Here is a 26,802-nt window from a genome sequence, read left to right on the forward strand (position 1 = left end):
ATCTGTGCTTGAATGTCCCAAAGCTATTTAGATGTTCTGTTCCAAACTGAAATAATAATCTTTTACCCCACTTCCAGTTACTACCCACAAACTCTTCCTGTTGAGTTTCCTACTTTAACAAATGGCACCAATAAGTCTAAAACATGGAATTAGACTTTCTCTTAGCTTTATCCTCCTATGTGATCAGCCACTGAGTCCTGTATATTCTACTTTCTAAGTATCTCTCTATTCCACCTACTTTCTCTCTCAAATTCTGATATCCTGATTTAAGTCACTGACATTGCTTACCTGCTAACTGCACTGACTTAACTGATTTCTCTACAACCATCCTGACCCCTTCCCCTACCATATCTATTTCCTTTCTTTACCAAAGTGATATTTCAATAATTTGACTTGGATTTTGTCACTTCCCAACTTAAAATCCTTCCCCTTTGCATTCAGAGTAAATTCTAATCGTATCTTGGCCTGGACTTACCTCTATAGCTTCATCTTTCACTGCCTTCAGTCTTCTGGCATTTGTACATCTTTTTGCCTTAGTTTGGAACACTATTTCTTTCTAATCCCTGCTCCCTCATTATCTCTTTCATCTAGCTAACTCTTACTCATCCTTTCATCTCAGTTTAGATGTCACTTCCTCCTGAAAGCCTTCCTCAGCCCGTTAATTATGGATTGGTAGCCACTTCTGTGTGCTTCCACTGTATCTTATACTGCCCGCATCCTATCCATCATCACCCTGCAACTGTGCTTATTACAAATAATGAAACTGCCTGCTTTGACTTTTCTGTATGTTCCATTATGTCTGGCATGAAGTAGTTTCGCAATAAAAATTTAATGAATGAGTAAATGAATAAGTGAATGTAATATGAGTAGCTAATTTTAGTTTCAGTTTTAGACAGTTTCCATCCCTACACAGGTTTGTAGCTTTTACCCCTTCTTGGTTACCCAGGGTTGCCCTTATCCACAGTTTCACTTTCCCCAGTTTCAGTTACAAGTCAGAAGCCCATGGTCCTCCTCCTGGTTATTCATCGATAGGTCAGTAGGTCAACAGCAACCTAACTCTGTGTCATAATACCTATGTCATTCACCTCAATTCATCTTCTCGCATAGGCATTTTATCATCTCACATCATCACCAGAAAAAGAGTGAGTACAGTATAATATTTTGAGAAAGACAACGTTAACATAATTGTTATTACAGTATATCGTTATAGTTCTATTATATTATTGTTATTCTCTTGCTGTGCCTAACTTATAAATTAAACTTTATCATAGGTATGTATGTATAGGAAAAAACATAATATATGTAGAGTTTGGTACTATTCAGTTTCAGGCATTCACTGGGGGCCTTGGAACACATCCCCTGTTGATAAGGGGGGTGACTACTAGTAATCTAATCCCCAACCAAAGCCAGGCTCTATTCACCTTTTATGTCTCATGCACAGGAATATCTTGGTAAGAGAATGTAGATGGATAGTTGACTATTTCGTACCTCTGTTTAAAAGTAAAACTTGAAGTTGACATGCAGGTGGACAGTACTGTCATTGATATATTTAAATCTCAAGTGTTCATACCTGGTTTGTTAGAATCATCAGGGATGAAGCTTAAGATCTGTATTTTTTTTAGAGTTCCACAGGTAAATTTGATAGGTAGCTAGAGTTGAATAATTAATGTCCTATTATTTAGTGTAGTCATTTCTAAAACTTTTCTTAAATTTTTTAAATGTGCATTTCTGGGCCCCATCATCAGAGATTCTTATCTGGTAAGTTTGGGAGGGGGTAGATTAGAGCTAACATTTAAAACTTAATGGTGATATTAGAGCTAACATTTAAAACTTAATGGTGATATGGATTGTTTTATAGATCTGTATTCCCAATTGATAGAGCATTGCATCAAAATACTTTTTAGTCAATTTCAGGAAAGCTGACAAAGGATTCCTACGTTGTCAGGGGGATTGGACTAGATGTTCCCAAGATTCCTCTTACTTCTGCTCTGAATTCCGTGATCTCAGGATCCTTTTTCTTTTTTTATTACTTAATATTCTTAGTAAGTAATAGTTCTCTTACTAAGAACAATCCTAGCCGTCCTCAATTCATAACACCTTAATCATCTTTGGTCTGTGCAAGATTCCTATCTTGTTTTATTTACTTGTTTGCTTATTTTTATAACCATTTTGCTCCCAATCTCCCCCATTTTAATGTGTTTAACATATTATTTTATGCAGATGTTCTTAAAAAATGTATATTAGCGCACATGTATTTTTAATGTATGTAAATGGTGTGTTATATATTTCATTCTGTTTCTTTTGTCAGTCAACATTATGTTTTTATTACCATTTTATTAGCCTAGTGTAAAACTACCAAAATAAAAAAGTACAATAAAAGGAAAGGTAAAGTTAGTTCCATTTTTTCATATCAGTGTAAATGCAGAAATACAGAAAAAATTGGCTAATTGATTCTAGTAGTGCACTAGAAAATAAAGCATGATATAGTGGAATTGATCCCAGGATTCTTTTAGTGTAATTTACCTCGATAGTAGACTAAAGGAGAAAAATTAGGATTGTTTTATTTTATTTTTTAAAGATTTAATTTATTTATTTGACAGAGAGAGATCACAAGTAGGCAGAGAGGCAGGCAGAGAGGGGTGGGGGGAAGCAGGCTCCCCGCCAAGCAGAGAGCCCGATGCAGGGCTCAATCCCAGGACCCTGTGATCATGACCCAAGCTGAAGGCAGAGGCTCAACCCTCTGAGCCACCCAGCCGCCCCAAATTAGGATTATTTTAATCAGTACTGAACAGGCGTTTGATAAATCCAATGTGTGTTTGTTTAAAAGTTCTTAGGAGGGGCGCCTGGGTGGCTCAGTGGGTTAAGCCTGGGCCTTTGGCTCAGGTCATGATCTCAAGGTCCTGGAATTGAGCCCCACATCAGGCTCTGTGCCCAGTGGGGAGCCTGCTTTCCCCCCGTCCCCCACCTGCCTCTCTGCCTACTTGTGATCTCTCTCTCTGTGTCAAATAAATAAATAAAATCTTTAAAAAAAGAAAAAGAAAAGTTCTTAGGAAACTATATTAGAGAAAAGCTTTCATTTGGTAAAACCTACATAACAAAGACCTACATCAAGCCTTACAGTTAATGAAGAAACTTTGTATATGTTCCTCTAATGATGGTGGTGGTATTGAGCATCTTTTCATGTGCTTATTGACCATTTGTATATGTTCTTTGAAGAAATGTCTCTTTAAGTCCTTTGGCTGTTTTTAAATTAGTTTAATTGGAATTTTTGAGGAACTTAGTAATACTCTAAAATTTATTTGAAAAAACATTAAGAGCAAAGAGGGAACTTTCTGTCAGATATCGGTACATAGTTTAAAATCATCATAATAAAACTAGTGTTGTATTAGAACACAAGAAGACTAATAAACCAATAAGATAGAGTACGTAGAGACATACTGGTATTTATGGGTATTTATAATATATTTATAATATATCATTCACTTATTCATTTCCTCATTTATTATTTATGGTATTTATGGGAACTTAATAGGTATCACAAATTAGTGGAGAAAGGAGAACTTATTTAATAAATGGTGTTGGGAGAAACGGATCACTATGTGAAGAGAAATAAAGCATATCTAGATAGTGACACTTATAAAGATGTTTTCAGATAGGTTAAACATCTGTATGTAATGATGGAACTCCAAATTTAATAGAAATGAAGATGAGTATCTTGGTGACCTAAGCAAGAAAGAAATTCTTAAAATTTAAAACACAAATGCAATAATGCAAAGTAAATATAAATACAAGGAATAGAGAACCAGATGGATTTCTTAAGTTATTAAAACCTTTTTTAAAGATTTATTTATTTGCGAGAGAGCATGTGCACATGAGTTGGGGGAGGGACAGAGGGAGAGACTCTCAAGAAAACTCCATGCTGAGCATAGAGTTCAGTCCACAACCCATGAGATCACAACCTGAGCAAAAATCACATGTTAGACGCTTAACCAACTAAGCTACTCAGGTGCCCATAAAACCTTTTAATCAGTGAAGGACAGCATGAATGAAATTAATATACAGATGTTCATTAATAGAACATAAATCTTACTTATTTTACTATCTAAAATCAACCAGGAAATAATATCTGGAATACACAAAAAAAATTCTCTAAATCACCAAACGTTAAACAACAACCCCAATGAAAATTGAAAAAGAGTGGGGCACCTGGAGGATTCACTTAGTTGTGTGTCTGCCTTCAGCTCAGGTCATGATCCCAGGGTCCTGGAATCAGGCCCTGCATTGGACACCCCACTGAGCTTCTCCCTCTCCCTCTGCCCTTCCCGGCCCCTCGTGCTTCTCTCCTGCATACTTTCTGTCTCTCTCACTCAAATAAATGAAATCTTTAAAAAAGAAAAGACAAGAAAACTGAAAAAAGGTATTAACAGGCTCTTTATAAAAGAGAGCTGGAAAAGCTATAAGGATATGTAAATTAAAATAACTTTTTTTCAGCTGTAATAAAATAACTTTTATTCTTAAGACTGGCAAAATTTAATAAGTAGATTTAATAAGAAGTAGAATAATGCAAAGTGTTGGTAAGGATGTGGCATTATAGCAATCCTCATTTCTCATTCCTCATTCCTCATGCATTCCTGGTGAAGAACAGAGATAGGTATAGTTATTTTGGAGAGCAATCAGGTGGTACTTAGTCAAAAGGAGACTATGTATATACCCTCTAACACAGCAATAGTCCTAGATAGATGATGGATAGAGAGAGGAGGGGAGAGGGATTTAAAGGCATTACTAGTAATCCTTTGTGATAAAGTACAATGTTTAGATTTGTCCTTGCTTAATATGTGAATTAAAATATAGGGTTTATTATACATCTGTAATTGATTGATGCTTGTAAATTATTTAGTCCATATGTTTACCTGTTGTTGTTTTTTTTTAAGATTTTGTTTATTTATTTAACAGACAGAGATCACAAGTAGGCAGAGAGGCAGGCAGAGAGAGAGGGGGAAAAGCAGGCTGCCCGCTGAGCAGAGAGCCCATCCCCGGACCCTGGGATCATGACCCGAGCCTAAGGCAGAGGCTTAACCCACTGAGCCACCCAGGTGCCTGTTTTTGAAGAGAGGGAAAGTAAGGACAAATTGGAGTCCCTGCTAATCTGTTACTGCCTAAATTTAAGCCTTCTACTCTGATGATGCAATTGACTTGCAGAAAAAGTTAATTCCATTTACTACAGAGCTGCACATTCTCTAGCTCAGAATGCAAAGAAGCTGAAAGGAAATGCAGCAAGAGCTCAGTGGAGCTACAGACCTGACTGACAAGACAAGCCAGAAAATTGGTGACATTACACTGACCCCTAAACATAAACATGAGTGCTGTTCCACTTCCACCTTCAAGTCTCTGGCAACACTAACTCAGAAACATCTAGAGAAGGGAATTCTAGAAAACATAGTTCCAGTTTAGTTAAAATTGATACAGTACAAGTCACTACTTTGTTCTTCCCAGTCAGTACCCTAATTTAACATGAGATCCTTTGAGACTGTGAAATTCCAGTCGTCCTAATTGCTTTTGTCTGATGTACAGAAATATAGTAAGTTTATTAATGTTGCAGACTAAATTGTATCTAATAATTTGTCTACATATTCTTTTTAGTTCTTATATTGGCATTCATATCATCCAGTATCATCCATATCATCTAGTAGTGCTTTTTACCTTGTTTTCCAAACTTTATTCGTTTTATTTCTTTTTCTTATTGTGTAGCAAGGGTTTGTAGTGTAACATTAAATAGAAATGATGGCACCTTTCTTTTAAAGTTTAATCATTGAGCCTTATATTTGCTAAAAGTTTTTTTAACAGCATTTACTATTCAATCTTATTTTTAATTTATTATTTTTAACGTAGTGTTATATTAGTTTCAGGTGTGCAATATAGTATTCAGCACTTACATACAACACCTGGTGCTCATCAAGTTTTGTTAAATGTCCTATATCAGGTTAAAAAGTCCTCTTCCGGGGCACCTGGGTGACTCAGTGGGTTGGAGCCTCTGCCTTCAGCTTGGGTCATGATCCCAGGATCGTGGGATCGAGCCCCACATCGGGCTCTCTGCTCAGCGGGGAGCCTGCTTCCCCCTACCCCTCTCTGCCTGCCTCTCTGCCTACTTGTGATCTCTGTCTGTCAACTAAATAAATAAATCTTTAAAAAAAAAAAGTCCTCTTCCAAAACAAAAGAAACCTAATAAAATATCATACAGCGTGGGGGAAAAGTCCTCTTCCATTCTTGGTTTGTCAAGACTTTTTATCATTAATATGTGTTGAGTTTCATGAAATGCTCTCTCCAAATATCAGTTGTTTTCGTGAATTATTGAACTTGATATGTTAGGATTTTTTCCCATGATTGTTTCCATTAATTATCCTATTATTTCTCTTAATGTTTGTGACTGGTATTGGAGCAAGCTTATACTTAGTGTCAGAAAATGAAGTAGAGGATCTCCTAGGTGGCTCAGTCTGTTAAGTATCTGACTTTGGCTCAGGTCATGATCTCAGGGTCCTGGGATTGAGCTCCTTCTCAGAGCAGGGAGTCTGATTCTCTCTTTCCCTCTGCCCCTCTCCTCCCTCATGTACTCTCTCTCTCTCAAATAAATAAATAAAATCTTTTAAAAAAGAATGAAAGAAAATGTAGTAGAGATTGTCCCACTGTATCTCCTATCTGGAAGAGTGAAGGTTAAATTGAAATAGCATGTTCCTTAAAAGTTTGTTAGAATTCAGCAGTAAAGCCATCTAAACCTATGTTCTCTTTGTAGGCATATTTTAAATTTCCAATTATAGACTATCCAGGTTAGTAATTTTTCCTTGAGTTTATTCAGTAATTTTTTCCTGGGAATTTGTCTGTTGTAGATTTCTTCTTTTTTAAAATTGGTTTTGCCAGTTTTATTACTTTACAAACCCTTTGCTTTTTAAAAATTTTAATTCCGGTATAGTTAACATACAGTTACATTAGTTGGACATGTACAATATAATGATTCAGCAATTCTATACATTACTCAGTATACTTCATGACATATGTACTCTTAATCTCCATCACCTATTTCGCCCTTTCCCCCACTCACCTCCCCTCTGATATGCTTTATTTTAAAAAAGTACCCTCAGTTAGAGTTATTGTTCTTTTCCAACAAGAACATTTTTTTACCGGAAGCATGTTCAGAATACATGGTTATAAGAGATACATATAAAACAGTCCATCCAAGAAAAATAGAACACACATTTTCTTTTAGTACACACAGAAGAATCCCCTGATTAAATTACATAAAAAGAGACATGACAAATATTACAAATTTAAGAAGATTGAAATCATACCACGTGTATTTACCAATAACAATGGTATAAAACTAAAGATCAACAATAAAACAAAGCTGGAAAATCTACAACATAAATACTAAATATTTGATATGTAAATATTAAAGAACACAACTACTGCATAAGCAATGGGCCAAATAAGAAATCAAACAGCAAATCAAAATAATCTCAAATAAAGAAGAAAACACAGGGGCGCCTGGGTGGCTCAGTGGGCTGATCCTCTGCCTTCCGCTCAGGTCATGATCTCAGGGACCTGGGATCAAGCCCTGAGTCCTTGGACTCTCTGCTCGGCTGTGAGCCCACTACCCCCTCTCTCTCTGCCTGTCTCTCTGCCTACTTATGATCTATCTCTCTCTTTGTCAAATGAATAAAAATCTTTTAAAAAGAAGAAGAAGAATAAGAAGAAAACAATATTCTAAAACCTGGGATGCAGTGAAAGCAGATGTTAGAGTGAAATGCATGCTATAAATTCTTGTACTAAGAATAAAAGTAAAAATAAAAAGCTTAACATTATACCACAAAGAACTAGAAAAAGAAGAAACTTAGCCAAAATTTAGTAAAGGAAGAAAATTTAAAAAATCAGAAATAAGTAAAATAGAGATGAGAATAAACAACATAACATTGAAAGTAATGACAATTTTTCCGAAAAACTAAACAAAATTTGTAATGCCTTAACTAAATTAACTAAGAAAAAAGAGGGAGAGGACCCAAAAACCAAAATGAGAAATGGAAGAGTAAATAATACAACAGATAATCACAGAAATACATTGTGTGATAAAAGAGTACTATAAATAATTATATTCCAACAAATCAGATAACTTAGAAAAAAAACCCAGATAGTTCCTAAAAAGGCACAAGTTACCAAGATTAAATCATAAATCTTGAATCTAGGAAATCTTCTTAGACCAATAACTAGAATGAATGATGAATTAGGAATCAAAAATCTCACAGCACAGTAAAACCCAAGATCACATGGTTTCACTGGTAAGTTCTACAAACATTCAAAAAAATAATGACAATCTTTATCAAAATCTTACAAATAATGGAATAGAGGGCATACCCTCAAAGTCATTCCACCAGGCCAGTACTGCCTTGATATCACAGCAAGATAAAAACAATACAAGAGCAAAAAAGTCTAGTTTATTTGATGTAAGTATTTCTCCTCTGGCCTCCATTTGACATCCATTTGCATGATAAATGTTTCTCTACCCCCTCGTTTCTTCTTTCTTTCTTTCTTTCTTTCTTTCTTTCTTTCTTTCTTTCTTTCTTTCTTCAAAGGTTTCTAAAGGATTTGGGAGGAGTGGGAAGGAGCACAGAGGGAGTAGGATGACAGGAGGAGACTCGGAGAAAGAAGCCCAGCCCACCTAAAAAAAAAAAAGAGTCATGTGAAATAATCTATTAGCTATCATGGTCATGCAGAGTATCTGTGTTGCATGATTAAAAATGATTAAAAGAAAACTGGTAAAATTTGTGTTCTGTTGTCTAGTTAATTATATGGTGCCAATTGATTTCCTGATTCTGATAAAGCACTATAGTTAGGTAAGATGTCACCATTGGGGGAAGCTAAAGTGATGAGTACATGAATCCATACTATTTTGTAACTTTTTGTGAGCTTAAAATTGTTCAAAATTAGAAAGTTTTAAAAATGATTTGAAGGATATAAGTTTTATATTGATGAAGTGAAAAGGATGTTAATAAGTAAGATATGATACTCTTTCTTCTTAGGTATGACGGGGAGTGAAGGGATTATGCCTTTAGATTCCAAGAGCAGCCATAAAATTATAAGGGGTCTTAAAAAGCAGAATCAGACCTATAAATATATTAGCCTGTGTATTAGACTAGAAATTATTCGATCTTATGGTAAATGTGACTGGTACATAGTTTATAGGACAAAAAAAACACTCCCAAGTTTATATAGTAATTCTTGAGCCATAATCATTTCTCTTTTTGTATAGTGCTTTCTCAAACACTATTGAGTACCTGTACTCTAATTTGTAGAATGTGATTTTTTGTGATATGTGGTTTTTCTTTGGTAATGTTTTAGAAATATCAGTTTCTTTTTTTGTTAGTAGTCTTCTCACATGTAAGTATTAGCTACTTTTGTCATGACACTGTACCCCAAACATTTATCAGTTTGTTCACAATTAAAGTTAAAAGTGGATGTTTACTCTTGCTTAATACAGTTTTACTGTGCGATATGAATTAATTTGCTGAAGAGTTCAGTTTATCATTGGAATCTATCCGTGCAATTATCCTCAATGAGCCATTGACTAGCCTGACATTTCAAAACCTAAATCTGTAATCTAAAGTAATGAAATGGAATACCTTCAGTGTCATGTAACCAGGGAAAAGAATAAATTCTAAATGTTGGTCATGCAGATAGTTACAACTATATAAACTGTAAACATTAATATTCCCTTTGCTTTCGTAATTGCCAAAGAAGTTTAACTTGTTTGTGTTGTCTTTATATTCCTCTGCTAGTTTCGATAATGGATAAGGTGACAACAGTTTTCAACAGTGCACAGAGATTGGAAGTTGTTAGAAACTGCATCTCATTCATATTTGAAAATAAAACATTGGAGACTGAAAAGGTAATAAAATGCTTTCTTTCCCAAGTAAGCATTCATCATTCCCCTTTCAGATTTACATGTTTAGTTTACCAAATAACCTCTCCTCTAATTCCATCTCTTTTCATTGTTTTGATCATTTTAAATGAATTGTGTCTGAGATTTAAAATCTTTGCCATGCCTAGTTATATGGCTACCAGAGAAATATTGTTAGCGATTTTTTTCCTTAAACTTTTAAACATTGTTCTTTAAATCCTATTTAGACATATTTCTTAGAAATTTAACAATTTGAATATAATTTTATTTATTGCTAAGAATCTAGTCAGAATAAGAAATGAATTATAAGAATAGTGATATTCAACTTAAATATGCCTCATTAAAGCACATTTTCTTGCCTTCTTTAAAAAACTGTGTTAAACAATCAGGGAAATACAAATCAAAACCACAGTGATATACCGCCTCACACCAGTCAGAATGGCTAAAATTAACAAGTCAGGAAAAAACTAGAGGGTATTATGCTAAGTGAAGTAAGTCAACCAGAGAATGACAATTATCGTATGATCTCTCTGATATGAGGAATTTGAGAGGCAGGGTCGGGGGTCGTGGGGAGTACAGAGGGAAAAAATGAAACGAGATGGGACTGGGGAGGGAGACAAACCATAAGAGACTCTTAATCTCAGAAAACAAACTGAGAGTTGCTGGGAAGTATGGGGGGCGGGATGGGGTGGCTGGGTTATGGACATTGGGGAGGGTAGGTGCTATGGTGAGTGCTGTGAATTGTGTAAGACTGATGATTCACAGACCTGTACCTCTGAAGCAAATAATACATTATATGTTAATAAAATTTTTTTAAAAAGAAAGAAATGTATTAAACATAATGTAATCTTAGTGACTCATTATAGCTCTGAACAAGAGGCTAAAGCATGAAAAGAGTAACATTTTTACCCTTATAGTAAATGACCCAAGCCTTTTTAGGTTTTGACTTTTTTTTGGTTTCCATTTTCTCTTATGCTTAAAGTGTTGTAATAGACTTACTTCTGCTTTTCTTGCTTTCAGGTTTTACATCTTGTTTCTTATACCTTCCTATAACAATATTATGCCCTCCTGCTGTCAGACTTCTTCCCTTCCTTCTTACTTTTTATTCTGTATTTTTTTAGGTTTTCAAAGTTAAATAAGCCTATTATTATTTTAAATAAAGTACATTAACTAAGTGCTAAATGGTGAACTGGGAGAGACATTCTTCTGGGTGATAAAGTGAAAGAATTTTAATGCGTAAATCTAGATATTTCTATTTGTTGATCTGAGTCCTTTTCCCTTCTTCACTATGATATTGAAATGAGGAGATATAGAATTTTCTAATCGTAAATTAAAACTGACTAGTGATTAAATAACTTACCAGTTTAAAAGTATGAAATCACCTGTGTTTCTTGTCATTTTAATTTTTCCTTCTATTTTTGCCACAGAGATGTGGCCAGTTATTGAAAGAAAGTATCTAAATGTCATGAGTGTTTTTGGTAACCGAAGTTTTGTTGAGTTTTTTTATTAAGTGAAGTTAATGTTTTTTAACTTATTACATAAATCAGTTCTACTTATTTTTCATACTGACTTACAAATAAAAATAACTATACACCCATCTATTAAAATTGTTCTTAATAGCAAATCAACTCTTTTCTGGAAGTTTAATTCTAATATCTTTGTTACGTGGCTTATAAGGTGCACTTGAATTTTTAGTGTGATTAAATGTTGTTTCTTTCCATTGATATCTTTTGTTCACTTCTGCTTCTCTTGCCCTAGACCCTTCCAGCTGCACTGAGAGCCCTTAAAGGAAAGGCAGCAAGACAGTGTCTCACCGATGAGCTGGGTTTACATGTCCAGCAAAACCGGGCTATATTAGACCATCAACAGTTTGACTATATAATAAGGATGATGAACTGTACACTACAGGTAATTTTCAGTTCTTTCAGATTATTCCTAATATTTGAGAATACTTTTTATTTTTCCAGGAGATTCTGTAGTTACTGATATGTCACGTCCTTGAGTCTTCCACGGTGAATAGGATGAAGAACCAATATCCTTACCATTTCTGTCAGAAATACTTATTTATTAGTTGACATAAGTATTGAGTTTTTCATACTACCATTGTTTTCTCTTGAAAAATACTAGGGTAGGGAAGCCTGGGTGACTCAGTTAGTTAAGCATCTGCTTTGGCTCAGGTCATGATCTCAGGGTCCTGGGCTTGAGCCCTGAGTCAGGCTCTCTGCTTAGCGGGGAGTCTGCTTTTCCCTCTCACTCTCCCTTTGTGCTCTCTCTCTCAAATAAAATAATTAAAATCTTTAAAAAAAAAAAAGCTGGGTTATTTTGTTCTCTAAGCAAACTTTCTGAAAATGAAAAATGAAAGGTCATCTCCAAAACATTCAGTTTTATGTTACTTAATGTTAAATTATTTAATAATTACTTAATTATTCATTTCAGTCAGTTTTTATTTGTACTATTAAGATAGAGGATAATGAGTGATGGGTAATTTAAGTTATAAATGAATTACTTAAGTATTTGGTAAGCACCATGCATAAAAGGTCAAAAAATACTTCTACTTGGCATACACACACACACACACACACACACACACACACACGCAAAATCTTACAGAAATAAACTTCCAACAAAATAATGAAGGCAGGGGCGCCTGGGTGTCTCAGTGGGTTAAGCCTCTGCCTTCCACTCAGGTCATGATCTCGGGGTTCTGGGATCAAGTCCCGCATTGGGCTCTCTGCTCGGCAGGGAGCCTGCTTCCTCCTCTTTCTCTCTCTGTTTGCCTCTCTGCCTACTTGTGATTTCTCTCTGTCAAATAAATAAAACCTTTAAAAAAAAAAAAATAGTGAAGGCAGTTTAGGAGAAGCAAATAATCTGATTTCCCCATCCTGTCTCACATGTTAGTTATTTTATGACATTGACATCATGTTCTTTACAGGTGATAGAAATATTATTTCTCAAACTTTTTGCACAAGGAGAAGAATATAATTAAATGTTAAGAATTCAAAGCCTAGGGATGCCTGGGTGGCTCAGTGGGTTAAAGCCTCTGCCTTCAGCTCAGGTCATGATCGCAGGGTCCTGGGATCAAGCCCCGCTTCGGGCTCTCTGCTTGGCGGGGAGCCTGCTTCCCCCTTCCCTCTCTCTGCCTGCCTCTCTGCCTACTTGTGATCTCTGACTGTCAAATAAATTAAAAAAAAAAAAAAAAGAATTCAAAGCCTATCTGTGGGACTCCAGAAAAAGTAAGCAAAATACATGTTAAATTCTGTTAGATTAGAAAATGAGAATCACTAGGTATAATTAATAATAAAGTTTATGGGTGAAAAAAGGCCTAATTAAGTGGAAAGATATACCATGTCCATGGGTTGGAAAACTCAATATTGTGAAGATATCAGTTCTCCCCAAAATAATCAATAGAGGCAATGCAATTTCTATCAGAATCCCAGCTAGAAGAGCAAAAGCCTAAGAATTACCAACGGCCTCCTAAAACAACAACAACAAAGTTGGGAATTGGTCCTGTTAGATATAAAAAATTAGTTTAAAAGAAGACAAATAAATAAATAAGATACAAATGGCCAAAAGGTACCTGAAAATGTATTCAGCATCACTAATCATCAGGGAAGTATAAATCAAAATCACCATGAGATACCACCTCACATTTGTTAGAATGACTGTTATCAAAAAGATTTAAGATAAGTGTTGTGAAGGATGTGGAAGAAAGGGAACCCTTCTGCACTGTTGGTAGGAATGTAAATTGATACAACCACTATGAAAAAACAAAATTAAATCCAGAACAAGCATAGGATCCAACAATCCCACTTCTGAGCTTATCCAAAGGAAAACAGGATATTGAAAAGGTATCTACACCCCCGTGTTCACCGCAACATTTTTAACAATAGCCAAGATATGAAAACAACCTAAGTGTTTACCAGCAGATGAATAGGAAAAGAAGATGTGTTATATATAAGCAGTGAAAGTATTCAACCTTGAGAAAGAAGGAAGTGTTGCCATTTGCAATAACATGGAGATGCTGAAGGCATCATGATAAGTGAAATAAGCCAGACAGAGAAAACTAATAAATACTGCGTGGAATCACAGATATGTAGAATCTTAAAAAAAAAAAAAAGTCAAACTCTTAGAAACAGAGAGTAAAGAAATGGTTGCCATGGCTTGAGGGGTGGGGGAAATAAGTAAAAGTTGGTAAAAGGGGCACACTTTTAGCTATTTGGTGGCTAAGGCCTGAGGATCTAATTTAAAATGTGGTGACTGTAGTTGATAAAAATGTATTATGTACTTGAAATTTGCTAAGAGAGTAGAACTTAAATATTTGCACCAACCAATAACAACAACAAAACAGATATATACGGGAATCCTTTCACAGTGTATGCATATATGAAATCACCACCATGTCTACTTGAAATATTTTACCATTTTATTTATCAATTATACCTCAATAAAACTTAAAACAATTTTTAATTTTAATTTTAGTTTTAGACTTTGGTAATTAAGACAGTGTGGTTTTGGCACAATCATAAAGAGATTGACCAAAAGAACAGAATATGCGACAGTTTATAAACTACAGATAATACACAGAGGTACACATATATGAGAATGCGACTTATGACAGAATTGTCATTTCAGATCAATGACAAGAGGATAAAAAATTCAGTAATTAGTGCTGGGACAATGAGGTGACCATGTACACAGAAAATGTACAGATACCTCACTGGTCTATGTATACCACACTATACACTAAAAAACAGTTTCATGTGGACTAAAGACTTACATATGAAAAGCCAATCTCTACAGTTTTTCAAACAATCTTTAAAGGAGATATCCTTGACTTTGGGGTAGGGATAGATTTGTTAAGCAAGTCACAAATAGTGCTGATCTTAAAAGAAAAGAGTGATAAATTTGACTACATTTAAATTAGGAATATATTCAATGACCCACTGATTCCACTCTTAGATGAGCTCTTACCCATATACCAAGGGACATGCACAAAAATGTTCATAGGAGCATTGTTTAAAATAGCAGAAAACAAAACAACTAATACGTCAACCAGCAATAGAATGAATAAATTGTGGTATCTTTTTATTTATTTATTTTTTAAGATTTTATTTATTTATTTGACAGAGATCACAAGTAGGCAGAGAGGCAGGCAGAGAGAGAGGGAAACAGGCTCCCCGCTGAGCAGAGAGCCCGATACGGGGCTCGATCCCAGGACCCTGGGATCACAACCTGAGCTGAAGGCAGAGGCTTTAACCCACTGAGCCACCCAGGCGCCCCACCCCTGTGGTATCTTTTTATATTAGAATATTTTTTAGTAGAGAAAACGAATTGTAGCTATAAGGAACAGTGAATCTTAAAGAAGATAGTTCTGCACAAAAATAAAAGAACAATCCAATTATAATATGGTTCCATTGGTATAAAATTTAAAGCATGTAATATATTATTTAGAAATATGTAATTTAGGAATATAATATATATGGTAAAACCATAAAGAAAAGCAAGGCAAGGGTGCCTGGGTGACTCAGTTGTTGGGCATGTGTCTTTGGCCTAAGTCATGATCCCAGGGTCCTAGAATGGAGCCCCACGTTGGGTTCCCTGCTTGGTAGGAAGCCTGCTTCTCTCTCTCCCACTCCCACTGCTTATGTTCCCTCTCTCGCTCTGTCTGTCAAATAAATAAATAAAATCTTGAAAAAGGAAAAGAAAAGCAAGGCTATATATATAGCCTTGCTTTTCTTTTATATATACATACATATATATACACACACACAAAATCATCACATTATACACTACAATTTTATTTCTCAATTGTACCTCAATAAAACTAGAAAAAAGGAAATTAAGGGAATAATAAAGAAAATATTGAAAAAAATTACCCTCAGTGGGACAGAGAGGAAGGGTCGATGAACGTAGAGATCTTCAGTGGTAATGCTAATACTCTATTTCTTAAACTAGGTGTATGAGTATTCATTGTGTCTTTGTTCTTTATAACCTTGCAACTTAGAAACCTTCAGGTCTTAGGGTACTGCTATTAGGGTGTTTTGCAGGGTATATTTTTCTCTTCAAATGCATTTTGAAGGATATCTTTCTCCGAAATTCTGACTTAAAATCTAGCATCAAAAATGCAGTCTTGTAACAAGCACTTTGTAGTTTGTTTAAGCATACTGATAAGATAGGAGATGATTCACCTTTATTGGAAGACATTTTTACTTTAAAGTATAATTTACTAGCTATAATAGTTTATAATAATAGCAACAATTAAAAGCAACCTAGATGTTCACCATTTGGATATTGATTTATTTAATTATGTACAACTATTTGGAATACCGCTCAGCTACAACATAAAAAGTCATAGATCTATAATATGTGCCCATTTGGAAAAACTTACATATTACTAGGTAGGCAAAAGGGAAGTTACATAAAGTAGATATGATATGATTCTATTTTTTACCTAAAATTATACGTGTGTATTATAACGTACTAAAATTTAGAAGGATATTTACAGTAAATCCTCAACAGTAGTTACTTCTGGTAGATGGATTAGGCACACACACACACGTAGTTAATTTGTATAAAACATAAGCATACATTTTATACATTAAAAAAAAGATCTTCTTTTTGTAGGAAGGAAATCATTGAGCACCTTTATGAGAAGAATAAAACAATAAATTTGTCCTGAATAAAGCCTTGTCTTTTGTTACTTTGCTGCCATTACTTTGATAGTATAATTATGGAGAACAAAGAAATTTGATTAACAGGTGAAGGTTTCTAGAAGCCCTAAAGTTCGGTAATTTCTTGAAACCCTATGATTGCTGATAAAACTACAAAAATTATTCTAGGAAGCTTTTTTTCCGTTAATACTTTTTGTGCTATTTATTAACTTAGGAATTAAGTTTTAAGGTTTCTTTAAACTTAGCTATAGCGTACACCGATTAGTCATTTATAGAAGAGCCAGGTACCCTCAGGCTACAAATATTTTCCTTTTTCATTTGAATAATCATATTTCTGGAGAGCAAAAGGCATGGATTTGTTTCTGCTTTCAAATACACCTTGGCCAAGGCACTTAATATTTTTTCATTCAGTATTTCATAAGTACATAAAAATGGATCCTGTCTTTATTCCAGCACACGCTGTTGTTTAACATTATAGAGAGGCTCTTCTCAGTTATAAATGGGCTCACATGTGATATTTTTATTTTAATGGGTTATTTATTACTAACTTGGGATTTGTTAGTATTTATATTCTTATTGTAACAATGTTACTTGTGGGGATTTAACATGACATTCTGAACATTTTTTACAAAAGCATAGAGTTTCAAGGCAGGCCGAACATCTGTGTTGGTATTTTAAGAAAGAAACCTTAACTAAATGAACTAATTTTTAGCTAGCAATTCAAAAACTTTAGCAATTTTTGTTTTTCGTGATTTTGAAGTTATTCTGTCCTTCCCTGTCCTCAAGGGAAAATTAAGTGGAACATGAGTACTGTAGGGGACTATTTTATTTATTAGGTTCTTTCAATGCCAAGGTTATTTTTTAAAGGACTGGTTTGTAGAGTATACAAGTATACAAGTAAAGGACTGGTTATAGAGTATTCCTATGTATCATCTCATTTCAAATAATTAATCATATTTTGGGTGTTTTATAACTGAGATTATTATAAATCTCTCCAAAAATATCATGGCCTTAACTCTTTTCATTTTTAGCAGAGACATGATTAAAACTTTAGCAGATACATGATGTCAGGATCGTAACTAAAATTTTGTAAAGAAATTATTTTTTATTAGAAAGAGAGAGCACACAGGCAAGGGAACAGCCAGGCTCCCCAGTGAGCAAGGAGCCCATTACAGGACTCAATTCCAGCACTCTGAGATCATGATCTGAGCCAAGCAGATCTTAACCCACAGAGCCACCCAGGCATCCCACAGCTAAAATTTTTTTAACAATAAATTATAATTGTAAAAACTAATGAAGGAGCGCCTGGGTGGCTCAGTGGGTTAAGCGACTGCCTTCGGCTCAGGTCATGATCTTGGAGTTCTGGGATCGAGTCCCGCATTGGGCTCCCTGCTCCGCGGGGAGCCTGCTTTTCCCTCTGACCTTCCCCCTTTCATGCTCTCTGTCTCTCTCTCATTCTCCCTCTCTCAAATAAATAAAATCTTTAAAAAAAAGAAAAAAACTAGTGAAGTCCTCCATTTTCAGCATCATAAACAACTGCATGCTAGAAGAACCTTCTCGCTAATGTAGTAGAAATAGATCTAAGAAAAACAGTAAAAAGAAAAATAGTGATTTTGGCACATTGTTTTTTCTAAGAAGAAAAGGAAATTTCTAATAGGCCCTTCGTCTGCTTTCAGGAAAAGGACAAATAGGGAAAACCAAAATTGTGAGCACAATTAAGCATTGTCCTCTATAAAGAGAGCTGTTTGAACCTGAGAGTTTTGCGTTAGGCTGGGACAATAAAAGAGGAAAAAAATAATCCCTATGCAATAGTGACATGCCCCTCACCCTTTCCTCTAAAACAATCAATTGTAAATCCTTTCTGGAAGAATGCAGCTCCAGTTTAGGCAGTCAGGGTTCCCACAGATTAAATTTAATAAAATAGGCACTCACTATTTAAAAATGGCCAAATACCAAGGAAGTGAGCCAGTATGAATTAATGTCGACAGAAACAAGCAACAACAGATTTGCACTCTCAAAACTATTTTGGAATTATCCAACTTGAATATATAATTAAAATATTTAAATAAATAAAAGATTGAGTACAAAATAAGCCAATAACCAGAAACTAACAAAAATGGCCAGCTGAGTTTGTATAATCACTTAAAAATTCAGAGGATGTGGAAGACTCAGTATTGTTAAGGTGTCTGTTCTCAGCAAATTGATCTGTAGGTTGAATGCAATCCCAATCCGAATTGCAGTAGACTTTTCTATGGAGATTGATAGGTGGATTGTAGGACTTAGGACTTATATGGAAATGCAGAGGATTTAGAATGGTCAAAAATCTTGAAAAAGAATAAAATTGGATGACTTATACTACCTGATTTCAAGATTTATTATCAACCCACAATAATCAAGACAGTGTGGTACTGACATAAGCATCAGCAAATAAATTAGTGGAAAGAGCACCCAGAAATAGACCCACATTTACAGGATTTTTGAAAAACCCAGAAAAACCCAATAGGAAAAGGGAAATTTTTTCCAAAAATTGTATTGAAATAACTGAATATCCATATGGAGAAAAATGAATCTGAACCTCTATGTCACATAAAACACAAGGATAACTTTGAGGTATAGAGTATAAATCTAAACATAAAATATGAAACCATAAAGCTTTTAGGGGAAAATATGAAATAGTTTCATGACTTAGGAATGGGCAACAGTTTCTTAGATCACAGAAAGTGATAACCAAAAGGAAAAAAATGATCATTATACTACATCAAAATTAAAACTTATGATCTTCAAAGGACCCCATTATAAAAATGAATAGGCAAAACTGGGAAAAAATTTTCCCAAAATATGTATGTGGCAAAGAACTGGTATTGTGTTTATATAAAGAACTCTACAACTTAAGCTGAACAAACCAATTTTTAAAAATGGAAAATTTCAACAGATACTTCACAAAATAATACGTGAATGCTCAGTAACCACATGAAGATGGTCTCAGGATCATTAGTCATCAGAGAAATGCAAATGAAAATCACTGTGAGATACTACTGTATAACCCACCCATATGCTGAGATTAGACTAACAATGCCAAATGTTGGCAATGTTGTAAAGTAATTGGAAATCTCATACTTTATTGTTGATAATTTAAACTGGTACGGTCACATCAGAAAAAAGTCTGAAAGATTCTGATAAAACTAAGCATATATCTATCCTATGATCCAATAATTTCATAATAATTGATATCTGCTATTTACTCTGAAATGCACTAAAAATAATATGGATTAATGGATAGATAAATAATAAAGCAAGCCTAGTAAACTGTTCATGATACAATCCAGGGGTAAATACACAGGTGTTCAGTATAAAATTCTTTCAACTTTGACATATGTTTGAAATGTATTGATATTAAATAAGTAAACAAAGAAATACGTAATTACAAACAACTCAAAGGATAGGTTAAACATCAGTCTAGATACAGAGAAAGAATTCTAGTGAACTGGAGTATATACGTGAAGCAGTTACACGGTAGAGCAAAGAGAAACAGGAAGATGGAAAATATGGAAGAGAAGATACAAGGAGGAGATAGTGAAGTGGTCTAAAACAGTACTGTTTAAAGTGCTAGTCTGTGACATGATAAGGAACTTGTGCTCGAATACAGATCAGTGACTTTGTTTGCATTGAGAAAGTCTTACTATGAATAAAAAAAGCAAAAAGCAAGCTACTAAACATTGGGCTAAGTGTGACTTCAGCTCATGGTAGTATCTCAGAAAGTAACCAAGGATCCTGCCTTACTAAAGAGAGCCTTCAAACATCTAATCTCCAGATTTTGTTGAGGCTGAGAATTCCAGACAACAAGAAAATGTTTTCATAATATTTCCTTTGTTGCTGGGTAGATTCTTAAATTGGGCTTCTTAGGTTGACTCAGAATAATATAGGAAACCACATAGGAGTTGAGAAGTATGAGAAACCCAAACTGCCCCATCAGATTGACTAAATCTAGAATTTTTTTTTTTTTTTGAGGTGGTTAACATTTTTATTGCTTTGGAGGTAGAGGGCAGGTGCCCAGGAGCTCTTGGTGGGATGATTCTGCTTCTTCACCATTGTAGGCTTCTGGCTCTGCAGAATGGTGCTGGCTCTGTGAATGGCATCCATGTGCAGAACTGGGCTGTACTTGTTCTTGCAGATCACGTGCATGATGCTGCTGAGTGTGGCCCAGGCATTCTTGTTTATGGTGGCCTGCATGTAGGAGGTGGCAGGTTTTCACTGAGATTTCTACTTCATGACTACCACTACACCTTTGCCCTTGGCCATGGGCCCACAGTCTTATAGTGAATCAGTCTGTGTAGCAGAAGGAGTTGCCAGCCTTCAGATTACTGGGCTCAGTGCTGTAAATCTGTTTCTCTTGATCTGGAAGCTGGAGCAGTTCCCCATGACCGTACCTTGTAGGTGGGCGGACATGGTGGCAGCTCCACTCACTAGCATGGCTGAAGGTGGAAAAGCAATCTAGAAAAAAAAATTGTTTTTTAAAGATTTTATTTATTTATTTGACAGACAGAGATCACAAGTAAGCAGAGAAGCAGGCAGAGAGAGAGAGGAGGAAGCAGGCTCCCTGCTGAGCAGAGAGCCCGATGTGGGCCTCGATCCCAGGACCCTGGGATCACGACCCAAGCCAAAGGCAGAGGCTTTAACCCACTGAGCTACCCAGGCGCCCCAGCAATCTAGAAATTTTTAAGGACAGTCATGCACTGTTCATATGTACAAGGTAGCAGATTTGGGGATTTTGTTAAGTGCTATGGTTTGAATATGTTCTCCCATTCATATGTTGGAAACCAAACACCTAAGGTGATGGTATTAGTAGGGGGGCTTTGGGGAGGTGATAAGATCATGAAGATAGAGCCCTCATGAATGAGATTAATCCCTATATAAAAGAGAGTCAACAGAGCTCCCTTTGTCCTTTCCACCATGTAAGAATATAAAAAGTCTATAACCTAGAAGAGGGCCCTCAGCTGACCATGCTGGCATCCTGATCTTGAACTTCCAACCACCTAAATTTCCACTGTATAAACCACTCAGTCTGTGGTATTTTGTTACAGCAGCCCCAAACAGACTAATACATTAAGAATATATTAATGAGTAGAATACATCTTACTTAATCAAGGTAAGTTTTTTACTTCTTTCCTCTCTTTTCTTCCTCCGTTTACTGATTTCTACTATATAATAGTCTCTACACTAGATATGGAGGTACACTTCATACTGAAGTAATTAAGATATCCTGGTTCTTAAGGAGTTCACAATCCAGAAGGAAAATCTTACAGGTAAATATAATATAGCGAGATATGCACTGATAGAGATTTGTGTAAAACTCTGAATGCTATTATGGGATTACCGGATTTTGAGTGGGAAGGACATGGTCACAGAAGGCATTTATTGGACAAGAAATGAAAGGGAGAGTATTCCAGATAGAGGAATTTGTTAGCAGAAAAAAAAGTACAGAAAGGGCCTGTGTTTTTGAAAATTAAAAAATATTTCTGTGTTGCCAGACGTAGGGTAGAAAGATGGTAGGAGATGAGAAAAGTAGGTAGAGTGACTTCTGGTTAAAGTGAACAGATTGAATATGGACATTGAACCTCAGCTACCACATAAAACCCCAGTAAAACAAAAGTAAAGGATTTTTTTTTTTTTTTTTAATATAGAAACCCACAGGCAAGACAGGAGAGGAGACAAGGGCAATGACATTTTGGATACTGGAAAGCTGATGGTGAATGACTTTATTTAGCAGACTCAAGACTGCCTTTTCCTAACTGATGTTGTAAAAGCCTTGAAGCAGCCCAGTTTGCGGAACTGCAAAAGACTCAGGGATTGGGGACATCAAGTAATCTCTGAAAACAGGAGATTTGGTGGGGGGGTGTAAAACAATAAACGAGGATTGGTTGAAAGTCCCCTGAAGATGCAGGTGGATTGCCCTCCTAGATCATTTTTCAGTTCTGTGTCAACAGCCAGCTGCCCCTCCTTTACTCTGGTAGAAGATGAGAGGTTTGTTTGTTTGTTTGTGTATTTATTTTTAAGAGAGGCCATCACTACCCTGGGAGACACTAGGTCTAGCTGAGGGAAATTCTGGTTTCCTGCAAACAAGGGAGCTAAGTGAATGCCAAATATTGAGAATACTAGTAGACTTTCTGCCTTCAGCTCCTAGAACTCTGGCAACTTGTTCTCAGGTCAGGACATTGGAAAACAGTTCTTTGAGAAATGTCAACAGCCAGAGAGAAAAAGATTTTACTAAAGATACTGAGATTAGGAGTTTCTCAACTAAATAGCTCCACGAGATCATGCTAAAATGGAGCTTGCAGTCAACAAGCTTCACCATGTACACATTCTTTTTATTTTGTCATTCTTTGCTTTACTCATGTGGAATATGACCTAAGCAGAAGGGTCCCCAAAACAAAGTTGTTACCATTGTTCCCCAACTCTGATTTCACTCCCCACTCTCCCTCGTGAGAGAACCTTCTAGTCATCACCCATAATTGTCCTGCCCTTTTTGGGTACGTGTATCACTCTGATGGCCTCAGACAACCTCAGCTTTCTTTTGGCTCTGAAACTGGGTTAGCCACAATCACTACTACCCTCTGGAAATAGGGCCAAATAGTTTTCCCAAATCACAGAGCTCATAAATCAAAGAAGTGAGTTCAAAATCTAGTTTTTGTTTTTTTGTTTTTATTCACTCTGTGTCTTTAGCTCACCAGTGCTCTGTTCTTCAAAACACAATAGGTGGCAATTAGGTGCTCTTTAGCTAAATTTAAATTTAGATCAGAAGCCTGTATTCTGGAAACTTGTGGATTTTTTTTTCATTTTTAAAAATAACAGTTGCTATAGAAAAACTCAACCCTAACTGAGTTGAAATAGACTTTGTATTGTTCATTAGTGTACACCCAACATCCAGAATGGTACCTGGTACACAGAAAGTATTCAGATATATTTGAATATATAAATTATTATATAATTAATTTTTCCAAGTATAATTTTTTAATAAAGATAACCACAAAAGATGGAAAAATTGCTCAGGAAGGCGAATTACTTATTTAATGAGTTTTTTGACATAATAATTCACATCAATTTTAAATACTATCATATAAAGCATGGTGAAAAAAAGAAATTTTGCTTCATAATTAGAAAGCTCACAATAAAACTTGCCAAGAAAATAAAAACGAAAAAAGCTATTTTGAAAATAAATACAACCCATGCCAAAGTAGTATAAAATGAAGCCAGAAGTCTTCAAAAAGAAAAAAATTCTTCTTCCCAATATTATGGTTCCTGAGGTTGGTGAGGGTTCAAGGCTTAAGATTCAAGGGTTGCTGAGCTCTTCTGAGTTAGCACCTTTGGTATCTATTTTTTCACCACAACTGTCCTTGGACTTGGAAGCAGTAATTATTGAAATAAGATTCCACTTTTCTAAGTTACTTATTAAGGAACTAACTTGGTTGTTTACAATTTTGAGTTTCAGATTTAGGAGAGAATTCATTAAGAAGTTAATTATTCTAACAGCTGTAAGGTTTAGGACAAATTTCCGCCTACCACTAATCAACCAAGATGATTGAAGAGAACTTACTGATAAATATAGTGGAAACTTCAATTCTTGTCTTATTTGACACTTGGTAGCATTTCATGATGCTTTTTACAAAACCTTCTTCCATTATCTTTGATTATAATATTTCTCCTGGTTTTCTTCTTCTATAGAATTTCTTTTTCAGTCATTTTGATATGGCTTCTCTTCCCTCAGCCTTGCAAATAGTGATATTCATTTGCATCTTTAGATCCACTTTTAGATTATCTGCCAGTCTAAGATTCCCCCCCCTGCCTGGGCAATCTTAATCATCCCCATTACCATCTTTTACTTATGCCCTCCAAATATATGTCTCAAGCTCAAATCTGCCTCTTAAGTTTCAGAGCTGAATATCTTGCCAGTTATTATCCATCTGTGCTTGAATGTCCCAAAGCTATTTAGATGTTCTGTTCCAAACTGAAATAATAATCTTTTACCCCACTTCCAGTTACTACCCACAAACTCTTCCTGTTGAGTTTCCTACTTTAACAAATGGCACCAATAAGTCTAAAACATGGAATTAGACTTTCTCTTAGCTTTATCCTCCTATGTGATCAGCCACTGAGTCCTGTATATTCTACTTTCTAAGTATCTCTCTATTCCACCTACTTTCTCTCTCAAATTCTGATATCCTGATTTAAGTCACTGACATTGCTTACCTGCTAACTGCACTGACTTAACTGATTTCTCTACAACCATCCTGACCCCTTCCCCTACCATATCTATTTCCTTTCTTTACCAAAGTGATATTTCAATAATTTGACTTGGATTTTGTCACTTCCCAACTTAAAATCCTTCCCCTTTGCATTCAGAGTAAATTCTAATCGTATCTTGGCCTGGACTTACCTCTATAGCTTCATCTTTCACTGCCTTCAGTCTTCTGGCATTTGTACATCTTTTTGCCTTAGTTTGGAACACTATTTCTTTCTAATCCCTGCTCCCTCATTATCTCTTTCATCTAGCTAACTCTTACTCATCCTTTCATCTCAGTTTAGATGTCACTTCCTCCTGAAAGCCTTCCTCAGCCCGTTAATTATGGATTGGTAGCCACTTCTGTGTGCTTCCACTGTATCTTATACTGCCCGCATCCTATCCATCATCACCCTGCAACTGTGCTTATTACAAATAATGAAACTGCCTGCTTTGACTTTTCTGTATGTTCCATTATGTCTGGCATGAAGTAGTTTCGCAATAAAAATTTAATGAATGAGTAAATGAATAAGTGAATGTAATATGAGTAGCTAATTTTAGTTTCAGTTTTAGACAGTTTCCATCCCTACACAGGTTTGTAGCTTTTACCCCTTCTTGGTTACCCAGGGTTGCCCTTATCCACAGTTTCACTTTCCCCAGTTTCAGTTACAAGTCAGAAGCCCATGGTCCTCCTCCTGGTTATTCATCGATAGGTCAGTAGGTCAACAGCAACCTAACTCTGTGTCATAATACCTATGTCATTCACCTCAATTCATCTTCTCGCATAGGCATTTTATCATCTCACATCATCACCAGAAAAAGAGTGAGTACAGTATAATATTTTGAGAAAGACAACGTTAACATAATTGTTATTACAGTATATCGTTATAGTTCTATTATATTATTGTTATTCTCTTGCTGTGCCTAACTTATAAATTAAACTTTATCATAGGTATGTATGTATAGGAAAAAACATAATATATGTAGAGTTTGGTACTATTCAGTTTCAGGCATTCACTGGGGGCCTTGGAACACATCCCCTGTTGATAAGGGGGGTGACTACTAGTAATCTAATCCCCAACCAAAGCCAGGCTCTATTCACCTTTTATGTCTCATGCACAGGAATATCTTGGTAAGAGAATGTAGATGGATAGTTGACTATTTCGTACCTCTGTTTAAAAGTAAAACTTGAAGTTGACATGCAGGTGGACAGTACTGTCATTGATATATTTAAATCTCAAGTGTTCATACCTGGTTTGTTAGAATCATCAGGGATGAAGCTTAAGATCTGTATTTTTTTTAGAGTTCCACAGGTAAATTTGATAGGTAGCTAGAGTTGAATAATTAATGTCCTATTATTTAGTGTAGTCATTTCTAAAACTTTTCTTAAATTTTTTAAATGTGCATTTCTGGGCCCCATCATCAGAGATTCTTATCTGGTAAGTTTGGGAGGGGGTAGATTAGAGCTAACATTTAAAACTTAATGGTGATATTAGAGCTAACATTTAAAACTTAATGGTGATATGGATTGTTTTATAGATCTGTATTCCCAATTGATAGAGCATTGCATCAAAATACTTTTTAGTCAATTTCAGGAAAGCTGACAAAGGATTCCTACGTTGTCAGGGGGATTGGACTAGATGTTCCCAAGATTCCTCTTACTTCTGCTCTGAATTCCGTGATCTCAGGATCCTTTTTCTTTTTTTATTACTTAATATTCTTAGTAAGTAATAGTTCTCTTACTAAGAACAATCCTAGCCGTCCTCAATTCATAACACCTTAATCATCTTTGGTCTGTGCAAGATTCCTATCTTGTTTTATTTACTTGTTTGCTTATTTTTATAACCATTTTGCTCCCAATCTCCCCCATTTTAATGTGTTTAACATATTATTTTATGCAGATGTTCTTAAAA

General features: G+C 35.4%; 1 protein-coding gene and 1 pseudogene across 1 annotated transcript in view; one reads left to right on the forward strand and one right to left on the reverse strand.

Moving 5' to 3' along the window:
• Positions 1–26,802, forward strand: part of LOC111159403 (SET binding factor 2) — a 501,856-nt gene that overhangs the window by 320,057 nt on the left and 154,997 nt on the right. The window lies entirely within an intron of this gene.
• LOC111159406 lies at positions 20,863–21,060 on the reverse strand (annotated as a pseudogene).

The sequence above is a fragment of the Enhydra lutris genome, unplaced genomic scaffold (assembly GCF_002288905.1).
Source record: "Enhydra lutris kenyoni isolate GAN:26980312 unplaced genomic scaffold, ASM228890v2 scaffoldscaffold68, whole genome shotgun sequence".
NCBI classification, from domain to species: Eukaryota; Metazoa; Chordata; class Mammalia; order Carnivora; family Mustelidae; genus Enhydra; species Enhydra lutris.